This window comes from Triturus cristatus, chromosome 12, assembly GCF_964204655.1.
Source record: "Triturus cristatus chromosome 12, aTriCri1.1, whole genome shotgun sequence".
Taxonomy (NCBI): domain Eukaryota; kingdom Metazoa; phylum Chordata; class Amphibia; order Caudata; family Salamandridae; genus Triturus; species Triturus cristatus.
This window is the reverse complement of record NC_140595.1, coordinates 724,839,903-724,857,324: the sequence shown is the minus strand read 5'-3', so window position 1 is coordinate 724,857,324 and position 17,422 is coordinate 724,839,903. Positions and strand designations below refer to the sequence as shown.

The following is a 17,422-nucleotide window of genomic DNA, read 5'->3' as shown; positions in this document are numbered from 1 at the left end:
TGTTCGGCTGATTTTAGATGAATATTTTAAAGTTCCAAAACTCCACACCACTTAGAAGAATTTCCAAGTGAAACCACTGAATGTTAGCCTATGGAAGAAAAGTGAGTTATCGGCTTTTAGGTAAGTACTCGACTGGCAGAGTTATGGTTCTGGGCTTAGACTCAGGGGTCTCCCCGGTGAGTCCCAGCCTACTGGCCAAGCCTTAAACTCCCCTTTTATTACATAGAATTTATACCTAAGGTAGGCCCTAGGTAGTCCTAGGTGCATGATGCTATGTAAGTAAAAAATAAGATATGTACTTTGGTGGTTCGCGTGTCCTGTAAGTACCAAACAGTCTATTTCATTTTTCACTACTGTGAGGTCTACCCCTCTCATAGGTTAGCTCTGTGTATTCCCCTATACTTTTTATTTGGTAATTCCATATCGGAGAGGAGTAGCTTTATTTATTTATTGAAAATCCTACTTACTGGTGAGGTTGGATTTAACTTTACTATTTTAGAAATGCCACTTTTAGAGAGTGAACATTTCTCTGCACTTACTGCTCTATTTGCCTGAAACCTGGCCCCAATACACGTCTGGATTGGGCTGGGTGACAGCAAAATGTGTGCCTTCCCTCTAGAGAGCCACAACACAGGTCACTCAACTGCACCTGGGGGTGAGCTCCGCTCCCCCTCCACCCCCAATAGGTTCAAGACCGATAATTTATGTAAGTAAATACATTATAGCTACAGCTTATAATCATGCGAGTTTAAATCATTTGTTGTTAGATGGTTTAAATATTTGAAAGGATCTGTTTTTAATAGACATTTTACAAAAACCACTGGTACATTTGCTAATTCTGTAAAATTAGCACCCAACTGCCGTGACATTGCCAACCACAATGCCGTGACTCGGATTCGAACCGAGGTTGCTGCGGCCACAACGCAGAGTACTAACCACTATACGATTATGGCGAGCTACTTGGGCTCAACAACATACAGTGACATAGAGAATTTATAATTCGGAACACTCAGGGCTGTTCCTGTGATAGGCTGGATGTATTCATTGCTTCCTCATTCCTCATTCAGAGGCTGCGTCTCCTCAGTGGTTGATAGGCTGAAACCGTTTCCTGGCCGCCTGCTTGTGAAATGCCAGGAGTCAAAGATCACACATTACACTTGCGGACCTGTGATGGAACAACAATGCAGAGAAACCCACCTGGCACAGACCTTCTATTCTGTCTATTAGACCTGCATCTTCCCTGCACCTTTCAAGCCATTTGTATGTGAAGCAAGAAAGAGTTAGAGAGTGATCCATCTATTCTTTTATAGGGAGGATGTCGCCGTGAGCTCCTCCCAGCTAATCACACGAACAGCAGAAAAGCAAGATAAATACACAGTTGAGGGGTGGGCTGCATGGTTATGTTTTTGAGTAAATATTGAAACTGACCTCAGTGGCTCATTAGCAGAGCTGCGGCTAATGACTGGTGCCAAATCATGATGAAGCAAGCACCATGGCTCGTAGGGGACCCACAACACGCTTTTCTTAGCTCACTGAATTAAAGTATAAACTTCCGCCGTGTGTGAATGGTAAAGGCTTGTTAATATGGTTCCTTTTCCAATTCAAGTCTGACAACAAGAGGCAGGAACCACGTGGCTTCGGAAGCTCAGGAAAGTAGCCACCAACCACAGAGAAAGAGAGAACTGGCAGTATGAGAGGTGGAGAAAACAGAAGCGGGAGCAAGGAGCTCAAATGAGATTGATGGCGTTTAAATAGAGCGCGTAAAGGAACAGTTACACAGCTAAGAAATGGGAAAGACAGACTAGGGAAAAAAACACAGAAAGAGCCTTTAGATGAAATTCTCTTCCTGGGACAGCAGGTTAAGAGAAATTACACATGGGGAGGTTAAGCATGTAACAAGGGGGAGAATAAAAAAGAAAATGCAGTTTTATGAAGTGTGTTTGCCAATCCAGCCAGCACTTTTGTTCTATTTCTCTCTTTGCGTCTTTTATTGGTAAAGTAACTTTCAAGTGTATGCGCAGGTATGAATGAGAGAGCAACGGTATAATAATTTGAAGCGTTTACACTCGTGCTAAAGTAGGAATGAGGTGTAGCAAAGACATGAAAGAGGTAGCGATAACAAATATGTGGAGAGGCAATAGTGACACAAAAATAAGCCACCTATTTATAAAACTGAAATGGAAGAAATACTAAAGGTTAACTTCTGAAATTGTAGCCGATAATAAAAAGATTCTCGTTGTTGGCAGGATTCGAACCTGCGCGGGGATACCCCAATGGATTTCTAGTCCATCGCCTTAACCACTCGGCCACAACAACTTGCTGTAAACTGCCTACAAATATTTTGTTTGAAAGTTTTGAAGTTTTCCCACATCAAAGTACTGATATTCTGCAATGCGCTTTTTAAAAACAATGTTTTTTTCATCATGCACGTTCTGTCCTAAAAACAAAAATTGGATGAGTATATCTCTGGATCTGTAAAAGGATACGCTTGCATTCAAACTCTCTTGTGGCACTCAAGTTTTTTGGACCCTGTTGCACTCTGTTTTTGCGCTGCTTTTAGTCTACGACCCATATTACAGAAGTCAACCATCTCTGAGTATTTGGGACTCCTTTGTAAGTGCCTTATCTTTAATACTTGAAAAGCTCTATAATAAAGGGGTCTGTCAAAGATTGCTTGAATGGAAGATAAAAGAAGGCCCACTTGTCTCACCAAATGCAGTAGAGAAACCTGATGTTTTACTCATGTTATCCTTAGTTCAGTTTTTGTTAGACCTGGCATCCTTAAGGTGGCCTACCAGCAACCTTTTTGCTTTTCACCTCACGTTTTGCTGTATCTTTATGTTGGCCTTAGGACTCTAATCACGTTATCACTTCTGTGAGAAAGTGGCCCTGTATATACTGTTCCCAAATAGGTACAGTGTGCACAGAGTCCCCAGTCCCCAGAGGTTTGGCAGAGGCTAAAGTTAGATATAACCTTACTCTCTAAAGTGGTAGCTTGCCGAGCAGTAAGGCAGTATCAGAGTGCAGTGTAAAACATTTGTTGTACACACTCAGTCAGCAAATGGTCTCACACACTCAAGAACTGAACTCTAGGCCATTGGTTTGCATACAAAAGATATTGTTGTTTTATTTTAGAACCAACAATAGGTATCAAAATATACTTTCTCAGAATGAGATGCTTTAGTTAAATACTTTGCAATAGGCAATTGACTTTTGCAGGTAATAGTTACAGTTTATTGCAATAGGCAACACAATTTGAATCACAATAATACATTGAGCTCAATGGGAATTTTAAGTTATATGCAATTAATTACTTTCAGGATTACTTTTCTAAATCCAGGACTGGATCCTAGATTCAGTCCTGGGACAGTTCTTGGAAACAAGTGAGTAAATTTGTTTTAGTTACTGTTGTGATTTTTAAGCAATATTTTGCTATTTTAAAAGTTGACACTGAGAAACTTTTGCTGATCAAATTACCAATGTTATCCTATGGAAGGAAATTCACTTAGCAGGTAAGTGGGGTTATGGTTACTTTTTCTAGGTCAGTGTTGGATCCTAGATCCAGCACTACTGTACCACCTGTAAGCAGTTGAGAAACTGCGTTTAAGTTATACAGGCGATTTTTAAGGAATATTTACATGTTTGCAAAATCGACACTTAGAAGAAATTTCACAGAAAAACAGTCAATGGTTTCCTATGGAAGAAAATTCAAGTTACGGGTAAAGTACGTTCTCGTTACTTTTGTAATCCAGTGCTGGGCTCCTAGGCTCAGTACTGGGACATCTATCTAAAACAGGTAAACAATTACGTTTTCACAGTTGGTACGATTTTTAAAGAATATTTGTAAGTTTCAAAAATCGACACTTAGAAAATTTTCAGCAAAAAGCAGGCAATGATATCCCATGGAAGGAAATTCGAGTTACTGGTAAGTACGGTTAAAATTACTTTTCAGGGTCAGTACCGAGCTCCAAGATGCAGCACTGAGGTCTCTCCTGATAACAGGTGAGTAAATCAGAATTCGTTGTTCGGCTGATTTTAGATGAATATTTTAAAGTTCCAAAACTCCACACCACTTAGAAGAATTTCCAAGTGAAACCACTGAATGTTAGCCTATGGAAGAAAAGTGAGTTATCGGCTTTTAGGTAAGTACTCGACTGGCAGAGTTATGGTTCTGGGCTTAGACTCAGGGGTCTCCCAGGTGAGTCCCAGCCTACTTGCCAAGCCTTAAACTCCCCTTTTATTACATAGAATTTATACCTAAGGTAGGCCCTAGGTAGTCCTAGGTGCATGATGCTATGTAAGTAAAAAATAAGATATGTACTTTGGTGGTTCGCGTGTCCTGTAAGTACCAAACAGTCTATTTCATTTTTCACTACTGTGAGGTCTACCCCTCTCATAGGTTAGCTCTGTGTATTCCCCTATACTTTTTATTTGGTAATTCCATATCGGAGAGGAGTAGCTTTATTTATTTATTGAAAATCCTACTTACTGGTGAGGTTGGATTTAACTTTACTATTTTAGAAATGCCACTTTTAGAGAGTGAACATTTCTCTGCACTTACTGCTCTATTTGCCTGAAACCTGGCCCCAATACACGTCTGGATTGGGCTGGGTGACAGCAAAATGTGTGCCTTCCCTCTAGAAAGCCACAACACAGGTCACTCAACTGCACCTGGGGGGTGAGCTCCGCTCCCCCTCCACCCCAATAGGTTCAAGACCGATAATTTATGTAAGTAAATACATTATAGCTACAGCTTATAATCATGCGAGTTTAAATCATTTGTTGTTAGATGGTTTAAAAATTTGAAAGGATCTGTTTTTAATAGACATTTTACAAAAACCACTGGTACATTTGCTAATTCTGTAAAATTAACACCCAACTGCCGTGACATTGCTAACCACAGTGCCGTGACTCGGACTCGAACCGAGGTTGCTACGGCCACAACGCAGAGTACTAACCACTATACGATCACGGCGAGCTACTTGGGCTCAACAACATACAGTGACATGGAGAATTTATAATTCGGAACACTCAGGGCTGTTCCTGTGATAGGCTGGATGTATTCATTGCTTCCTCATTCCTCATTCAGAGGCTGCGTCTCCTCAGTGGTTGATAGGCTGAAACCGTTTCCTGGCCGCCTGCTTGTGAAATGCCAGGAGTCAAAGATCACACATTACACTTGCGGACCTGTGATGGGACGCCAATGCAGAGAAACCCACCTGGCACAGACCTTCTATTCTGTCTATTAGACCTGCATCTTCCCTGCACCTTTCAAGCCATTTGTATGTGAAGCAAGAAAGAGTTAGAGAGTGATCCATCTACACTTTTATAGGGAGGATGTCGCCGTGAGCTCCTCCCAGCTAATCACACGAACAGCAGAAAAGCAAGATAAATACACAGTTGAGGGGTGGGCTGCATGGTTATGTTTTTGAGTAAATATTGAAACTGACCTCAGTGGCTCATTAGCAGAGCTGCGGCTAATGACTGGTGCCAAATCATGATGAAGCAAGCACCATGGCTCGTAGGGGACCCACAACACGCTTTTCTTAGCTCACTGAATTAAAGTATAAACTTCCGCCGTGTGTGAGTGGTAAAGGCTTGTTAATATGGTTCCTTTTCCAATTCAAGTCTGACAACAAGAGGCAGGAACCACGTGGCTTCGGAAGCTCAGGAAAGTAGCCACCAACCACAGAGAAAGAGAGAACTGGCAGAATGAGAGGTGGAGAAAACAGAAGCGGGAGCAAGGAGCTCAAATGAGATTGATGGCGTTTAAATAGAGCGTGTAAAGGAACAGTTACACAGCTAAGAAATGGGAAAGACAGACTAGGGAAAAAAACACAGAAAGAGCCTGTAGATGAAATTCTCTTCCTGGGACAGCAGGTTAAGAGAAATGACACATGGGGAGGTTAAGCATGTAACACGGGGGAGAATAAAAAAGAAAATGCAGTTTTATGAAGTGTGTTTGCCAATCCAGCCAGCACTTTTGTTCTATTTCTCTCTTTGCGTCTTTTATTGGTAAAGTAACTTTCAAGTGCATGCGCAGGTATGAATGAGAGAGCAACGGTATAATAATTTGAAGCGTTTACACCAGTGCTAAAGTAGGAATGAGGTGTAGCAAAGACATGAAAGAGGTAGCGATAACAAATATGTGGAGAGGCAATAGTGACACAAAAATAAGCCACCTATTTATAAAACTGAAATGGAAGAAATACTAAAGGTTAACTTCTGAAATTGTAGCCGATAATAAAAAGATTCTCGTTGTTGGCAGGATTCGAACCTGCGCGGGGATACCCCAATGGATTTCTAGTCCATCGCCTTAACCACTCAGCCACAACAACTTGCTGTAAGCTGCCTACAAATATTTTGTTTGAAAGTTTTGAAGTTTTCCCACATCAAAGTACTGATATTCTGCAATGCGCTTTTTAAAAACAATGTTTTTTTCATCATGCACGTTCTGTCCTAAAAACAAAAATTGCATGAGTATATCTCTGGATCTGTAAAAGGATACGCTTGCATTCAAACTCTCTTGTGGCACTCAAGTTTTTTGGACCCTGTTGCACTCTGTTTTTGCGCTGCTTTTAGTCTACGACCCATATTACAGAAGTCAACCATCTCTGAGTATTTGGGACTCCTTTGTAAGTGCCTTATCTTTAATCCTTGAAAAGCTCTATAATAAAGGGGTCTGTCAAAGATTGCTTGAATGGAAGATAAAAGAAGGCCCACTTGTCTCACCAAATGCAGTAGAGAAACCTGATGTTTTACTCATGTTATCCTTAGTTCAGTTTTTGTTAGACCTGGCATCCTTAAGGTGGCCTACCAGCAACCTTTTTGCTTTTCACCTCACGTTTTGCTGTATCTTTATGTTGGCCTTAGGACTCTAATCACGTTATCACTACTGTGAGAAAGTGGCTCTGTATATACTGTTCCCAAATAGGTACAGTGTGCACAGAGTCCCCAGTCCCCAGAGGTTTGGCAGAGGCTAAAGTTAGATGTAACCTTACTCTCTAAAGTGGTAGCTTGCCGAGCAGTAAGGCAGTATCAGAGTGCAGTGTAAAACATTTGTTGTACACACTCAGTCAGCAAATGGTCTCACACACTCAAGAACTGAACTCTAGGCCTTGGTTTGCATACAAAAGATATTGTTGTTTTATTTTAGAACCAACAATAGGTATCAAAATATACTTTCTCAGAATGAGATGCTTTAGTTAAATACTTTGCAATAGGCAATTGACTTTTGCAGGTAATAGTTACAGTTTATTGCAATAGGCAACACAATTTGAATCACAATAATACATTGAGCTCAATGGGAATTTTAAGTTATATGCAATTAATTACTTTCAGGATTACTTTTCTAAATCCAGGACTGGATCCTAGATTCAGTCCTGGGACAGTTCTTGGAAACAAGTGAGTAAATTCGTTTTAGTTACTGTTGTGATTTTTAAGCAATATTTTGCTATTTTAAAAGTTGACACTTAGAAACTTTTGCTGATCAAATTACCAATGTTATCCTATGGAAGGAAATTCACTTAGCAGGTAAGTGGGGTTATGGTTACTTTTTCTAGGTCAGTGTTGGATCCTAGATCCAGCACTACTGTACCACCTGTAAGCAGTTGAGAAACTGCGTTTAAGTTATACAGGCGATTTTTAAGGAATATTTACATGTTTGCAAAATCGACACTTAGAAGAAATTTCACAGAAAAACAGTCAATGGTTTCCTATGGAAGAAAATTCAAGTTACGGGTAAAGTACGTTCTCGTTACTTTTGTAATCCAGTGCTGGGCTCCTAGGCTCAGTACTGGGACATCTATCTAAAACAGGTAAACAATTACGTTTTCACAGTTGGTACGATTTTTAAAGAATATTTGTAAGTTTCAAAAATCGACACTTAGAACATTTTCAGCAAAAAGCAGGCAATGATATCCCATGGAAGGAAATTCGAGTTACTGGTAAGTACGGTTAAAATTACTTTTCAGGGTCAGTACCGAGCTCCAAGATGCAGCACTGAGGTCTCTCCTGATAACAGGTGAGTAAATCAGAATTCGTTGTTCGGCTGATTTTAGATGAATATTTTAAAGTTCCAAAACTCCACACCACTTAGAAGAATTTCCAAGTGAAACCACTGAATGTTAGCCTATGGAAGAAAAGTGAGTTATCGGCTTTTAGGTAAGTACTCGACTGGCAGAGTTATGGTTCTGGGCTTAGACTCAGGGGTCTCCCAGGTGAGTCCCAGCCTACTTGCCAAGCCTTAAACTCCCCTTTTATTACATAGAATTTATACCTAAGGTAGGCCCTAGCTAGTCCTAGGTGCATGATGCTATGTAAGTAAAAAATAAGATATGTACTTTGGTGGTTCGCGTGTCCTGTAAGTACCAAACAGTCTATTTCATTTTTCACTACTGTGAGGTCTACCCCTCTCATAGGTTAGCTCTGTGTATTCCCCTATACTTTTTATTTGGTAATTCCATATCGGAGAGGAGTAGCTTTATTTATTTATTGAAAATCCTACTTACTGGTGAGGTTGGATTTAACTTTACTATTTTAGAAATGCCACTTTTAGAGAGTGAACATTTCTCTGCACTTACTGCTCTATTTGCCTGAAACCTGGCCCCAATACACGTCTGGATTGGGCTGGGTGACAGCAAAATGTGTGCCTTCCCTCTAGAAAGCCACAACACAGGTCACTCAACTGCACCTGGGGGGTGAGCTCCGCTCCCCCTCCACCCCAATAGGTTCAAGACCGATAATTTATGTAAGTAAATACATTATAGCTACAGCTTATAATCATGCGAGTTTAAATCATTTGTTGTTAGATGGTTTAAAAATTTGAAAGGATCTGTTTTTAATAGACATTTTACAAAAACCACTGGTACATTTGCTAATTCTGTAAAATTAACACCCAACTGCCGTGACATTGCTAACCACAGTGCCGTGACTCGGACTCGAACCGAGGTTGCTACGGCCACAACGCAGAGTACTAACCACTATACGATCACGGCGAGCTACTTGGGCTCAACAACATACAGTGACATGGAGAATTTATAATTCGGAACACTCAGGGCTGTTCCTGTGATAGGCTGGATGTATTCATTGCTTCCTCATTCCTCATTCAGAGGCTGCGTCTCCTCAGTGGTTGATAGGCTGAAACCGTTTCCTGGCCGCCTGCTTGTGAAATGCCAGGAGTCAAAGATCACACATTACACTTGCGGACCTGTGATGGGACGCCAATGCAGAGAAACCCACCTGGCACAGACCTTCTATTCTGTCTATTAGACCTGCATCTTCCCTGCACCTTTCAAGCCATTTGTATGTGAAGCAAGAAAGAGTTAGAGAGTGATCCATCTACACTTTTATAGGGAGGATGTCGCCGTGAGCTCCTCCCAGCTAATCACACGAACAGCAGAAAAGCAAGATAAATACACAGTTGAGGGGTGGGCTGCATGGTTATGTTTTTGAGTAAATATTGAAACTGACCTCAGTGGCTCATTAGCAGAGCTGCGGCTAATGACTGGTGCCAAATCATGATGAAGCAAGCACCATGGCTCGTAGGGGACCCACAACACGCTTTTCTTAGCTCACTGAATTAAAGTATAAACTTCCGCCGTGTGTGAGTGGTAAAGGCTTGTTAATATGGTTCCTTTTCCAATTCAAGTCTGACAACAAGAGGCAGGAACCACGTGGCTTCGGAAGCTCAGGAAAGTAGCCACCAACCACAGAGAAAGAGAGAACTGGCAGAATGAGAGGTGGAGAAAACAGAAGCGGGAGCAAGGAGCTCAAATGAGATTGATGGCGTTTAAATAGAGCGTGTAAAGGAACAGTTACACAGCTAAGAAATGGGAAAGACAGACTAGGGAAAAAAACACAGAAAGAGCCTGTAGATGAAATTCTCTTCCTGGGACAGCAGGTTAAGAGAAATGACACATGGGGAGGTTAAGCATGTAACACGGGGGAGAATAAAAAAGAAAATGCAGTTTTATGAAGTGTGTTTGCCAATCCAGCCAGCACTTTTGTTCTATTTCTCTCTTTGCGTCTTTTATTGGTAAAGTAACTTTCAAGTGCATGCGCAGGTATGAATGAGAGAGCAACGGTATAATAATTTGAAGCGTTTACACCAGTGCTAAAGTAGGAATGAGGTGTAGCAAAGACATGAAAGAGGTAGCGATAACAAATATGTGGAGAGGCAATAGTGACACAAAAATAAGCCACCTATTTATAAAACTGAAATGGAAGAAATACTAAAGGTTAACTTCTGAAATTGTAGCCGATAATAAAAAGATTCTCGTTGTTGGCAGGATTCGAACCTGCGCGGGGATACCCCAATGGATTTCTAGTCCATCGCCTTAACCACTCAGCCACAACAACTTGCTGTAAGCTGCCTACAAATATTTTGTTTGAAAGTTTTGAAGTTTTCCCACATCAAAGTACTGATATTCTGCAATGCGCTTTTTAAAAACAATGTTTTTTTCATCATGCACGTTCTGTCCTAAAAACAAAAATTGCATGAGTATATCTCTGGATCTGTAAAAGGATACGCTTGCATTCAAACTCTCTTGTGGCACTCAAGTTTTTTGGACCCTGTTGCACTCTGTTTTTGCGCTGCTTTTAGTCTACGACCCATATTACAGAAGTCAACCATCTCTGAGTATTTGGGACTCCTTTGTAAGTGCCTTATCTTTAATCCTTGAAAAGCTCTATAATAAAGGGGTCTGTCAAAGATTGCTTGAATGGAAGATAAAAGAAGGCCCACTTGTCTCACCAAATGCAGTAGAGAAACCTGATGTTTTACTCATGTTATCCTTAGTTCAGTTTTTGTTAGACCTGGCATCCTTAAGGTGGCCTACCAGCAACCTTTTTGCTTTTCACCTCACGTTTTGCTGTATCTTTATGTTGGCCTTAGGACTCTAATCACGTTATCACTACTGTGAGAAAGTGGCTCTGTATATACTGTTCCCAAATAGGTACAGTGTGCACAGAGTCCCCAGTCCCCAGAGGTTTGGCAGAGGCTAAAGTTAGATGTAACCTTACTCTCTAAAGTGGTAGCTTGCCGAGCAGTAAGGCAGTATCAGAGTGCAGTGTAAAACATTTGTTGTACACACTCAGTCAGCAAATGGTCTCACACACTCAAGAACTGAACTCTAGGCCTTGGTTTGCATACAAAAGATATTGTTGTTTTATTTTAGAACCAACAATAGGTATCAAAATATACTTTCTCAGAATGAGATGCTTTAGTTAAATACTTTGCAATAGGCAATTGACTTTTGCAGGTAATAGTTACAGTTTATTGCAATAGGCAACACAATTTGAATCACAATAATACATTGAGCTCAATGGGAATTTTAAGTTATATGCAATTAATTACTTTCAGGATTACTTTTCTAAATCCAGGACTGGATCCTAGATTCAGTCCTGGGACAGTTCTTGGAAACAAGTGAGTAAATTCGTTTTAGTTACTGTTGTGATTTTTAAGCAATATTTTGCTATTTTAAAAGTTGACACTTAGAAACTTTTGCTGATCAAATTACCAATGTTATCCTATGGAAGGAAATTCACTTAGCAGGTAAGTGGGGTTATGGTTACTTTTTCTAGGTCAGTGTTGGATCCTAGATCCAGCACTACTGTACCACCTGTAAGCAGTTGAGAAACTGCGTTTAAGTTATACAGGCGATTTTTAAGGAATATTTACATGTTTGCAAAATCGACACTTAGAAGAAATTTCACAGAAAAACAGTCAATGGTTTCCTATGGAAGAAAATTCAAGTTACGGGTAAAGTACGTTCTCGTTACTTTTGTAATCCAGTGCTGGGCTCCTAGGCTCAGTACTGGGACATCTATCTAAAACAGGTAAACAATTACGTTTTCACAGTTGGTACGATTTTTAAAGAATATTTGTAATTTTCAAAAATCGACACTTAGAAAATTTTCAGCAAAAAGCAGGCAATGATATCCCATGGAAGGAAATTCGAGTTACTGGTAAGTACGGTTAAAATTACTTTTCAGGGTCAATACCGAGCTCCAAGATGCAGCACTGAGGTCTCTCCTGATAACAGGTGAGTAAATCTGAATTCGTTGTTCGGCTGATTTTAGATGAATATTTTAAAGTTCCAAAACTCCACACCACTTAGAAGAATTTCCAAGTGAAACCACTGAATGTTAGCCTATGGAAGAAAAGTGAGTTATCGGCTTTTAGGTAAGTACTCGACTGGCAGAGTTATGGTTCTGGGCTTAGACTCAGGGGTCTCCCAGGTGAGTCCCAGCCTACTTGCCAAGCCTTAAACTCCCCTTTTATTACATATAATTTATACCTAAGGTAGGCCCTAGGTAGTCCTAGGTGCATGATGCTATGTAAGTAAAAAATAAGATATGTACTTTGGTGGTTCGCGTGTCCTGTAAGTACCAAACAGTCTATTTCATTTTTCACTACTGTGAGGTCTACCCCTCTCATAGGTTAGCTCTGTGTATTCCCCTATACTTTTTATTTGGTAATTCCATATCGGAGAGGAGTAGCTTTATTTATTTATTGAAAATCCTACTTACTGGTGAGGTTGGATTTAACTTTACTATTTTAGAAATGCCATTTTTAGAGAGTGAACATTTCTCTGCACTTACTGCTCTATTTGCCTGAAACCTGGCCCCAATACACGTCTGGATTGGGCTGGGTGACAGCAAAATGTGTGCCTTCCCTCTAGAGAGCCACAACACAGGTCACTCAACTGCACCTGGGGGGTGAGCTCCGCTCCCCCTCCACCCCCAATAGGTTCAAGACCGATAATTTATGTAAGTAAATACATTATAGCTACAGCTTATAATCATGCGAGTTTAAATCATTTGTTGTTAGATGGTTTAAATATTTGAAAGGATCTGTTTTTAATAGACATTTTCCAAAAACCACTGGTACATTTGCTAATTCTGTAAAATTAACACCCAACTGCCGTGACATTGCCAACCACAATGCCGTGACTCGGATTCGAACCGAGGTTGCTGCGGCCACAACGCAGAGTACTAACCACTATACGATCACGGCGAGCTACTTGGGCTCAACGACATAGAGTGACATGGAGAATTTATAATTCGGAACACTCAGGGCTGTTCCTGTGATAGGCTGGATGTATTCATTGCTTCCTCATTCCTCATTCAGAGGCTGCGTCTCCTCAGTGGTTGATAGGCTGAAACCGTTTCCTGGCCGCCTGCTTGTGAAATGCCAGGAGTCAAAGATCACACATTACACTTGCGGACCTGTGATGGGACACCAATGCAGAGAAACCCACCTGGCACAGACCTTCTATTCTGTCTATTAGACCTGCATCTTCCCTGCACCTTTCAAGCCATTTGTATGTGAAGCAAGAAAGAGTTAGAGAGTAATCCATCTACACTTTTATAGGGAGGATGTCGCCGTGAGCTCCTCCCAGCTAATCACACGAACAGCAGAAAAGCAAGATAAATACACAGTTGAGGGGTGGGCTGCATGGTTATGTTTTTGAGTAAATATTGAAACTGACCTCAGTGGCTCATTAGCAGAGCTGCGGCTAATGACTGGTGCCAAATCATGATGAAGCAAGCACCATGGCTCGTAGGGGACCCACAACACGCTTTTCTTAGCTCACTGAATTAAAGTATAAACTTCCGCCGTGTGTGAGTGGTAAAGGCTTGTTAATATGGTTCCTTTTCCAATTCAAGTCTGACAACAAGAGGCAGGAACCACGTGGCTTCGGAAGCTCAGGAAAGTAGCCACCAACCACAGAGAAAGAGAGAACTGGCAGTATGAGAGGTGGAGAAAACAGAAGCGGGAGCAAGGAGCTCAAATGAGATTGATGGCGTTTAAATAGAGCGCGTAAAGGAACAGTTACACAGCTAAGAAATGGGAAAGACAGACTAGGGAAAAAAACACAGAAAGAGCCTGTAGATGAAATTCTCTTCCTGGGACAGCAGGTTAAGAGAAATTACACATGGGGAGGTTAAGCATGTAACACGGGGGAGAATAAAAAAGAAAATGCAGTTTTATGAAGTGTGTTTGCCAATCCAGCCAGCACTTTTGTTCTATTTCTCTCTTTGCATCTTTTATTGGTAAAGTAACTTTCAAGTGCATGCGCAGGTATGAATGAGAGAGCAACGGTATAATAATTTGAAGCGTTTACACCAGTGCTAAAGTAGGAATGAGGTGTAGCAAAGACATAAAAGAGGTAGCAATAACAAATATGTGGAGAGGCAATAGTGACACAAAAATAAGCCACCTATTTATAAAACTGAAATGGAAGAAATACTAAATGTTAACTTCTGAAATTGTAGCCGATAATAAAAAGATTCTCGTTGTTGGCAGGATTCGAACCTGCGCGGGGATACCCCAATGCATTTCTAGTCCATCGCCTTAACCACTCGGCCACAACAACTTGCTGTAAGCTGCCTACAAATATTTTGTTCGAAAGTTTTGAAGTTTTCCCACATCAAAGTACTGATATTCTGCAATGCGCTTTTTAAAAACAATGTTTTTTTCATCATGCACGTTCTGTCCTAAAAATAAAAATTGCATGAGTATATCTCTGGATCTGTAAAAGGATACGCTTGCATTCAAACTCTCTTGTGGCACTCAAGTTTTTTGGACCCTGTTGCACTCTGTTTTTGTGCTGCTTTTAGTCTACGACCCATATTACAGAAGTCAACCATCTCTGAGTATTTGGGACTCCTTTGTAAGTGCCTTATCTTTAATCCTTGAAAAGCTCTATAATAAAGGGGTCTGTCAAAGATTGCTTGAATGGAAGATAAAAGAAGGCCCACTTGTCTCACCAAATGCAGTAGAGAAACCTGATGTTTTACTCATGTTATCCTTAGTTCAGTTTTTGTTAGACCTGGCATCCTTAAGGTGGCCTACCAGCAACCTTTTTGCTTTTCACCTCACGTTTTGCTGTATCTTTATGTTGGCCTTAGGACTCTAATCACTTTATCACTACTGTGAGACAGTGGCTCTGTATATACTGTTCCCAAATAGGTACAGTGTGCACAGAGTCCCCAGTCCCCAGAGGTTTGGCAGAGGCTAAAGTTAGATATAACCTTACTCTCTAAAGTGGTAGCTTGCCGAACAGTAAGGCAGTATCAGAGTACAGTGTAAAACATTTGTTGTACACACTCAGTCAGCAAATGGTCTCACACACTCAAGAACTGAACTCTAGGCCATTGGTTTGCATAAAAAAGATGTTGTTGTTTTATTTTAGAACCAACAATAGGTGTCAAAATATACTTTCTCAGAATGAGATGCTTTAGTTAAATACTTTGCAATAGGCAATTGACTTTTGCAGGTCATAGTTACAGTTTATTGCAATAGGCAACACAATTTGAATCACAATAATACATTGAGCTCAATGGGAATTTTAAGTTATATGCAATTAATTACTTTCAGGATTACTTTTCTAAATCCATGACTGGATCCTAGATTCAGTCCTGGGACAGTTCTTGGAAACAAGTGAGTAAATTCGTTTTAGTTACTGTTGTGATTTTTAAGCAATATTTTGCTATTTTAAAAGTTGACACTTCGAAACTTTTGCTGATCAAATTACCAATGTTATCCTATGGAAGGAAATTCACTTAGCAGGTAAGTGGGGTTATGGTTACGTTTTCTAGGTCAGTGTTGGATCCTAGATCCAGCACTACTGTACCACCTGTAAGCAGTTGAGAAACTGCGTTTAAGTTATACAGGCGATTTTTAAGGAATATTTACATGTTTGCAAAATCGACACTTAGAAGAAATTTCACAGAAAAACAGTCAATGGTTTCCTATGGAAGAAAATTCAAGTTACGGGTAAAGTACGTTCTCGTTACTTTTGTAATCCAGTGCTGGGCTCCTAGGCTCAGTACTGGGACATCTATCTAAAACAGGTAAACAATTACGTTTTCACAGTTGGTACGATTTTTAAAGAATATTTGTAAGTTTCAAAAATCGACACTTAGAAAATTTTCAGCAAAAAGCAGGCAATGATATCCCATGGAAGGAAATTCGAGTTACTGGTAAGTACGGTTAAAATTACTTTTCAGGGTCAGTACCGAGCTCCAAGATGCAGCACTGAGGTCTCTCCTGATAACAGGTGAGTAAATCAGAATTCGTTGTTCGGCTGATTTTAGATGAATATTTTAAAGTTCCAAAACTCCACACCACTTAGAAGAATTTCCAAGTGAAACCACTCAATGTTAGCCTATGGAAGAAAAGTGAGTTATCGGCTTTTAGGTAAGTACTCGACTGGCAGAGTTATGTTTCTGGGCATAGACTCAGGGGTCTCCCAGGGGAGTCCCAGCCTACTTGCCAAGCCTTAAACTCCCCTTTTATTACATATAATTTACACCTAAGGTAGGCCCTAGGTAGTCCTAGGTGCATGATGCTATGTAAGTAAAAAATAAGATATGTACTTTGGTGGTTCGCGTGTCCTGTAAGTACCAAACAGTCTATTTCATTTTTCACTACTGTGAGGTCTACCCCTCTCATAGGTTAGCTCTGTGTATTCCCCTATACTTTTTATTTGGTAATTCCATATCGGAGAGGAGTAGCTTTATTTATTTATTGAAAATCCTACTTACTGGTGAGGTTGGATTTAACTTTACTATTTTAGAAATGCCACTTTTAGAGAGTGAACATGTCTCTGCACTTACTGCTCTATTTGCCTGAAACCTGGCCCCAATACACGTCTGGATTGGGCTGGGTGACAGCAAAATGTGTGCCTTCCCTCTAGAGAGCCACAACACAGGTCACTCAACTGCACCTGGGGGGTGAGCTCCGCTCCCCCTCCACCCCCAATAGGTTCAAGAACGATAATTTATGTAAGTAAATACATTATAGCTACAGCTTATAATCATGCAAGTTTAAATCATTTGTTGTTAGATGGTTTAAATATTTGAAAGGATCTGTTTTTAATAGACATTTTACAAAAACCACTGGTACATTTGCTAATTCTGTAAAATTAACACCCAACTGCCGTGACATTGCCAACCACAATGCCGTGACTCGGATTCGAACCGAGGTTGCTGCGGCCACAACGCAGAGTACTAACCACTATACGATCACGGCGAGCTACTTGTGCTCCACAACATACAGTGACATGGAGAATTTATAATTCGGAACACTCAGGGCTGTTCCTGTGATAGGCTGGATGTATTCATTGCTTCCTCATTCCTCATTCAGAGGCTGCGTCTCCTCAGTGGTTGATAGGCTGAAACCGTTTCCTGGCCGCCTGCTTGTGAAATGCCAGGAGTCAAAGATCACACATTACACTTGCGGACCTGTGATGGGACACCAATGCAGAGAAACCCACCTGGCACAGACCTTCTATTCTGTCTATTAGACCTGCATCTTCCCTGCACCTTTCAAGCCATTTGTATGTGAAGCAAGAAAGAGTTAGAGAGTGATCCATCTACACTTTTATAGGGAGGATGTCGCCGTGAGCTCCTC

The 17,422-nt window shown here is 40.7% G+C and overlaps 6 non-coding genes across 6 annotated transcripts; all 6 read right to left on the bottom strand.

The window, feature by feature from the left end:
* Positions 1–2,234: 2,234 nt before the first annotated feature.
* On the bottom strand, positions 2,235–2,316 carry TRNAS-AGA (transfer RNA serine (anticodon AGA)). The gene has a single exon. It is a non-coding gene; the product is annotated as a tRNA-Ser (tRNA).
* A 3,940-nt stretch (positions 2,317–6,256) lies between these two features.
* Positions 6,257–6,338, bottom strand: TRNAS-AGA (transfer RNA serine (anticodon AGA)). The gene has a single exon. It is a non-coding gene; the product is annotated as a tRNA-Ser (tRNA).
* A 3,939-nt stretch (positions 6,339–10,277) lies between these two features.
* TRNAS-AGA (transfer RNA serine (anticodon AGA)) lies at positions 10,278–10,359 on the bottom strand. Its single transcript has one exon. It is a non-coding gene; the product is annotated as a tRNA-Ser (tRNA).
* A 2,587-nt stretch (positions 10,360–12,946) lies between these two features.
* TRNAH-GUG (transfer RNA histidin (anticodon GUG)) lies at positions 12,947–13,018 on the bottom strand. The gene has a single exon. It is a non-coding gene; the product is annotated as a tRNA-His (tRNA).
* A 1,281-nt stretch (positions 13,019–14,299) lies between these two features.
* TRNAS-AGA (transfer RNA serine (anticodon AGA)) lies at positions 14,300–14,381 on the bottom strand. The gene has a single exon. It is a non-coding gene; the product is annotated as a tRNA-Ser (tRNA).
* A 2,588-nt stretch (positions 14,382–16,969) lies between these two features.
* Positions 16,970–17,041, bottom strand: TRNAH-GUG (transfer RNA histidin (anticodon GUG)). The gene has a single exon. It is a non-coding gene; the product is annotated as a tRNA-His (tRNA).
* Between the last annotated feature and the right edge of the window lie 381 nt (positions 17,042–17,422).